Source organism: Mus musculus, chromosome 11 (assembly GCF_000001635.26).
Source record: "Mus musculus strain C57BL/6J chromosome 11, GRCm38.p6 C57BL/6J".
NCBI classification, from domain to species: Eukaryota; Metazoa; Chordata; class Mammalia; order Rodentia; family Muridae; genus Mus; species Mus musculus.
The window spans coordinates 17350292-17357119 of NC_000077.6; the positions used below are offsets into that span (position 1 = coordinate 17350292).

The following is a 6828-nucleotide window of genomic DNA, read 5'->3' on the forward strand; positions in this document are numbered from 1 at the left end:
TTGGTGGTGGTGGTGGTTGGGGAAGGACAGCATGCACTCTCTGACTTACTTCCTCTGACTAATAGCACTTGAGCTCTTCACACACACACACACACACACACACACACACACACACATGCACACACCACATGAATTATCACTGCTCAGTAGCACCATGATTTGAAAATTAACTTTTCAGTATATGAACTTCAAGGGGACATTTTCTATTATTAAACCATAATAATTGATTATTTATTTGCATTGTAAGCTAGTCACAACAATCAGATCATGGGTGGTATTGCTACCAGGGATGGAAATAAAGTTTTCTTCTTTAATATTTGGGATTGAATAGTTCACTAAAGGAACAATACTGAAGTAGAATTTGTATACATGAAGACATCTGGAGAGAAAGCAGATCACAGACAGGTAGCATCTAATTACAAGGTTACATAGTGTTAAGTTATTCTCAGCTGTTAAAATGAGTCAATTCAAGCCAGATTAGAGTATATAAAGGCAGGTTTATTGGGAAGCAGCTCTTGGGCTGGATCATTGGTCCTAAGAAAGGAGGCTAGGGAAGTTGACATGGAGAGGTAGACTGAGTGGAGGGGGAGAGAAAGAGAGAAGGAGAGAAAGCAGCGGGTGTGCATGTAATGCACAGGGAGAACAAGTGCAGGGAGGGAGACAGAGACAGATGGAAGGAGAGGGGAAGAGGAGAAAGGGATGTAGAGAGAGGGGGAGAGGGAGAGATAGGGAGGGAGATAGAAAGAGGTAGTGAAGGAGAGGGAGAGAGGGAAATGGATGGGGGAGAGGAAGAGGATAAAGAGGGAGTGGGGGGAAGGGAGGAAGGGAGGAAGGGAGGGAGGGAGAGGGAGAGAGGGAGAGAGAGAGAGAGAGAGAGAGAGAGAGAGAGAGAGAGAGAGCAAGGAAGCAAGCAGTACCTGCAAGCAGAAAATATCTGTATTATATATGGAAAACTTATTATATAGGTAGGGGAAGTCCAGCCCCTGGGCGGGACAGTTCAGAAATAGGGAAAGACTTGGGGATGCTGGGAGAACCTGGAGGGCAGGTCTGCTTTGGTTTGTAAAATAAGCACCTCAGCTGGTTGTCCTGGGTCTGAATCCCAGCATATGGCATGAAGGAACAATAGAATATTTTAATAAAGGAGACAAGACTAAAAAGAAAGGAATTGAGTTTTGTGTTTCTGTTAGTCTGGCTTGTGTACGGAGATCCTTCTAGAGTCATTGCTAGGCCTCTGAAGACCCAAAGCTTTCTTCAGTTGTTTCATTCTTCTTGGAATAGAGGCAGGCAGAATATTTTCTATCTTTGTAAATCTGCATCTTGAGTTGAGGGAGGTCCTGCATCTGCTGCTCCTTAATTGCCTTCAGCTCAACAATCTTCCATATTTTGCTAAGGCACATTCTGTTCTCCCACAGCACAAAGCTGGCAGTTGTTAGCTTTTATTGCTGCCAGTGAAGAAATTTATTAAAAGCAAAATCAAACCCTCATAAAGTAGAGAACATTCTAGCACACTGAACAGGACAAAGTAGTGGTCTCCTTTAGCTTGAATCAGCTTAGCCTAATGGAGAGTTGATTACAGCTTCTTTATTTTCAACATTCTATGAATCTAACGGAAACATTGCTTTAAGTTGCCAGCAGAACCTGTCCCATGTTTGAGAACCACAGCTTTGAGTCACACAAAGACTTAAGAAATATAAGCAAGAAGACACCAGAGCTATGAATATGCTAGGTGTTGGAGCTACATAGTCTTTTAGAGAGAATGGTAATGTTGCCTTCATTATGTTTGCTAAATTTTTCCTTTCCAGTCTCTGGTCTTTGATGAAAGAATTTCAGAATATCAGTATCATACTTGATGTGGTGGCAGAAATATGTTTTCCATCCATAAAAAGGCTAATGACTTTTCTTCTGTTTATAGCTGAGTGATTTGCTTCTAACAGGGCTGGCCTCTGTAGTCCTTACTGAGAGAGTTCTTGCCTGCAGCCTGCTAGTGCCATTTGCATACTAATCATTTCCGTAATTGATCTTGCCAGGTCTTTTCAAACCTTGTAGGAGGCACTGGCCTGCTGCTCTGAAATTAACTAAGGCCTCCCTGGAGAGGAGCTGTGTCACATGAGTATCCTGACACATCAGTTCCTCCACCTAAATGTGCCCTGTGACCCCACACTGGAGGATTCTGATCAGTGTGCAGGTAAAGTTAGGGCAATATAGAGACTGTGGTTCAGAGTACGACGAGCTTATTATTGGCATAGTGAGGGAGAGAAATTTAATGCTGTTTCTTTCCTTGTGTTATTAGCAGAGCAGGTGGTGAAAGCAGTCAGGAGGCAGGTGCTGGTCACGCGTTTAGATTATGTGCTGGAAGGGGCCTCCGCTCACGCGGAGTCATTAACGTATGATGGGAAGACGAAGGGAAACAGAGTTCCCGAGTTTGATCGAAGATCTGAAAACAACCCTGCCTACAAGGCCAACTGCTGTGTTGTTCATTCTTGACTCATACAGTGGAGTAACTTCATGAAGCCATACACATTCCATGGTTCCACTGTCATAGTCGGGCTTCTGTTGCTGTGATGAAGTACCTGATGACGGGGAACCTGTAAAGAAAAGAGATTTATTGTTAGCAGACAGTGCTGGAGGTGTGAGGGCACGGCGCTAGCATCTGTTTGGCTCTGGTGGAGCCTCATGACAGATGGCATCGCAATGGTGGAAGGAGTGACAAGTACTACATGCAGAAGATGGATTCAGGGAAGGTGCCAGGCTCCCTTAGCATTTCCACTGTCCTGGCAGTGACTCCCTTCTATGAATCTAGCTTCATCCCTTATGAGGGCAATGTCCCCAAGACATGATGGCTGTCTGTCAATATCACCACTTTGAGTACCAACATGTGATACTTTGGAGGACATGCTCAAATTATATCCAAACCATAGTGTCCATGCTCAAAATCTGCAAAATAGAAATGAATATTCATGGCATGGGAATTTAATGGCTTACGCAAAGCTGCATACTGGGAGCAGGGTTCAGCAGTTATGTAAGGCCATTTAAATTAAAATAATTAAAATGGGAACTCTGGTTCCTCTGCCTTGCTGGTCACAGTTCAAGTGCTCAATGGGGATGTGTGAGCAGTGGCTACCATATTGGACAGCATGGATATATGGCATTTTTGTCAATAAAGTATGTCTTATTAGACAGTTTGGTTCTGGAGACTCATAATTTCTTCCTTCCCAAATGCATAATTGTCCCCTATAATTGTCATAAATAGCAGAAAAGGCACATTTCCAGATAATGCAGAAACAACCTCTGAGCATTCTGTCTTCTTCACTCCAGAGCAGTGGGAAGAGCATGCTTACCCAAATTCTCTAGCCTTAGGGCTTTTCTCTGAGCATCTCTCCTATGACATGGAACGACTGAAGTATGCTTTAGCAATGTGCTTACTTTGACTTCTGCGTGCAACTTTTTCTTTACAGCTAATATTGATCTAGCAGTGAATTCCTTACAAAACCCATACAGCTCCTCGAGGAAAAATTGGCTGAGGTGCTATAAAGTCACAGATGTCTCAGGGATTTAAATTAATACTGTAAATCTCAGGATTATGGGGAAAGAGCTTGGGGCTTGTCTAATAGCCTCCAACCTGACTGTGGCGTTAGTCTGACTGCCACGAGAGCTTGCAGGTATGAGAACAGAGATTCTGGTATTAGAAAATATTGAATCAGTTTGATACCTATATGTACAAGGGCCTCATTTTAAGTTGATTTTTTTTTAATTGAGAATGGTATGCTCATGACAGAAATGAGTTAGGATTGGCTTAGCCTGTGGAACTCAGGTCTGCATCAGGACAACATTGGTTTTGTGAGCAGACAGGGTGTGGTGGTTATCATAGGTTGAAGGAGTGCTGAAGTACGGAGTGTATCAGACACTCTGGCAGTTCATGGCCTGGTGGGCAGGACTATGTCCTTTCTTCTGGTAGTTAGAGTGTTAATGCTGCTTTCTTGGGGTGGGAAGCCCTGAGTTTATGGAGGTTTTCTGAAGGTAACAGAAGGGACTTCTGCTTCGCAAGTGTACAGAGATGATAGGACTGTGGTCTTTGCTATGATTTTATGCTGATCTGTCATCCTTGGCAAGAACGTTAAGATGTTTGACTGTGTATTTCTCTCCCAGAGCATGGAGAATGAGTGTCAAGAGATGGGTCCTGAGATGGGTCTATGTACCCTTACATCTCAAGCTATGACCCTTGGGCATGATTTCATGTGGGAACTTGGTGGTAAAGGACCCACCATCTTAGCATAAAGATGGTTATTGAGAAAGAACATTTGAAATCTTTTCTGAACTTGCTTGGTCTAAACTTGCAAAGCTTCTCTTAAATAACTGTGAGTTTTACTCTCTTCCAAGGGAGTCCCTGCAACTTCCAGGAAGAAGACTGTGTATTCCAGTAGCATTTCAACAAAACAACAGGAGCAGCAGCAGCAGCAGTAACTGCAACAACAACAACAACAACAACAACAACAACAACAACAACAATGAATTGAAAATCAAGCCAAGAACACCACAAGAAGAGCCACAGAGTCAAGAACCTGAGACCATGAATGGGGGCTCACAGAGCTTGGGCCACCAACCGGGGAGCACACAATAGCTAGAAATAGATGCTCTATACATTTGTAGCAAACATACAGCTTGCCTTTTAGGTGGGGCCCCTAACAAATGGAGCAGAGGTTGTCTTCATCCCTGTTCCCTGCCATTGGATGCCCTTCCCCTGACCTAGGCTGCCTGGTTGGGCCTCAGTGGGAGAGGGTGCCTATTGCTTCTGGGACTAGATGCCCCAGGGTGGGGTGGTACCCAAGGGGAGCTTCGGAGGAGGGACTTTTAAGGGTGGGCCTGGGAAGACCAGAGGGAAGGTAGCTGTGATTGGGATGTAAAGTGAATAAATAAAAAATAAAAATAAAAAACAGATGAAAATCAAAACCAGGAAAACTGTCCACATTTCCTTGAAATGCTGTACCCATCTCCTTTCTGTTAAACTAGTATGGAAACCTTAACCTCTGGGCATTCAGTGAGCAATTCCAATGCAAGTGTGAATATTTGTCTTTTCTCTTGCTAATCAATTACCAGTTAATTTGAAGGTCTGCTTCTGGAGTCAAATCTTAATGGATAGAGTAAAAGTTCATTCTTCTAATAACTGAAAAGTCAAATCTCAAGTGCTAGCTCACAGTTTTATGATGAACATCAGTCTTTAAGCAATATCCTCTGACAGACTAAATGTATGCATAGTTTTGTTTGAGAACCAAAATAATGTTGATAAATTTCAATTGTTAGGGACAACACAGTAAATATTTTAGACTTGGGGGGTTATATGGTGTCTCTTGCCATGCTTAATTGTGCTCTTGTGGTATAGGAGCATCCGTCAGTATCCATCAGTAACACTTACATAAGCAAGTATGGCTATATTTCAATAAAGTTTTATTGGTAGATACTGAAGTTTCATAAACTTTTCATTTTTTTTTAATTACTAAATATTTTCCTCAGAACTCCTTAATTTGTTTGGTATATAAAAACTGATAGCTGGCTAGACTTGGTGTGGGCCATAGCTTGTTGACTATTTATCTAGACCATTATGCCCAGCCTTTTTTACTTTATAGAACACATGGAGAATGATGCTTGAACCACATGCTGGGGTAAATGACCATGGACACTCATGGTGGAGTTGGATTTGATGGATTGTTAGCTGGTAGACCTTTGACTGTATTGAGAGCTGAGACCACTGAAAAACATGTAATTTATTCACTAGTTTACAAGCTACTGATATGGAATCCTAGACAGTCTTCCCATCTTCTATCTCAGTACATGACACGATGCAGACTATTTGAAGACCCTTTGAATATTCTAGAGATAAGCTGACTATTGTCTGAGCACTCATTTCTCAAAAAAATGCAGGAAACCATGACTAAATTATACATAGATAATTATACTAGAGTTTATACTGGTTGAAGAGAAAGCCATATTTTGTCAGAAAGTGCTATCCTGGGTCCTCAAGTCCCATCAGTGGTAGCCAGCAAAGTTGTTCAACCCTCGGTACCTCTGGTTCATTCTGTCCTGGACATCTCTGTATATACTGGGGATTATAAGAAATCATGATGTTTTAATTGCTGGGCTATTTGCAATGATTTTTTTTACAGCCTTACTTAAAGATCAAGAATGGCTTAAAGACTAAAAAGAGATATGGATAATTTAAAATTTGATATTCTAGGTTATAATGCTCTATTTCATAATCTCACAACTAAGTATAAGTTAATAAGTTTATAGATACTATATCTAAGTCAACTGTATAGTATTCTTCTGAATAGGTCTATATGGAACTGTGACTCCTCAGCTTCATATGTTGAAATCTTACTCTTTAGTGCCTAGTGCCTCCAAATGGCTGGAATTGAACATATTTGTAATACGGTCTTTAAAAAGATAATAAAATAAAATAAGAAAAGATTTGATTGCGGTAGTTCTTCATACAATATGACCAATGCCCTTGTTAAAAGGGTCAATGTAGAGATAAGATGGAGTTAGATTGGAGTAATGTTCCTATAAACCAAGGAATGTCCATGATTTCTGGAAAACCAGAAATGGCATAAGGAAAAGCATGGAAGAGACTATTGTTCTTTAGCATTGTTGATATTGTTATCTCTGACTCCTAGCTCCTAGAACTCTGAGGACACAGATCTCCCTTGTTTAAGCAACTTAGGTTATGGCAAATTGTTTGGCATTCTTAAAACTTAAAACAAGTGTATGTATGTATACACACTCATATATATGTATGTATATACATATATACACACATATATATGACACATGATA

The 6828-nt window shown here is 41.2% G+C and overlaps 1 long non-coding RNA gene across 3 annotated transcripts in view; it reads left to right on the forward strand.

Annotated features, from left to right (window-relative positions):
* Gm31268 overlaps positions 1-4503 on the forward strand; it is a 29951-nt gene extending 25448 nt beyond the window's left edge. For 2 of the 3 annotated variants that reach the window (XR_381059.3, XR_872256.1), the window contains exons 5-6: positions 2028-2185; positions 4378-4503. This is a non-coding gene — a long non-coding RNA (predicted gene, 31268). The remainder of the gene's footprint in view (positions 1-2027; positions 2186-4377) is intronic. The other variant, XR_872257.2, reaches the window with a different exon arrangement.
* Positions 4504-6828: the final 2325 nt, after the last annotated feature.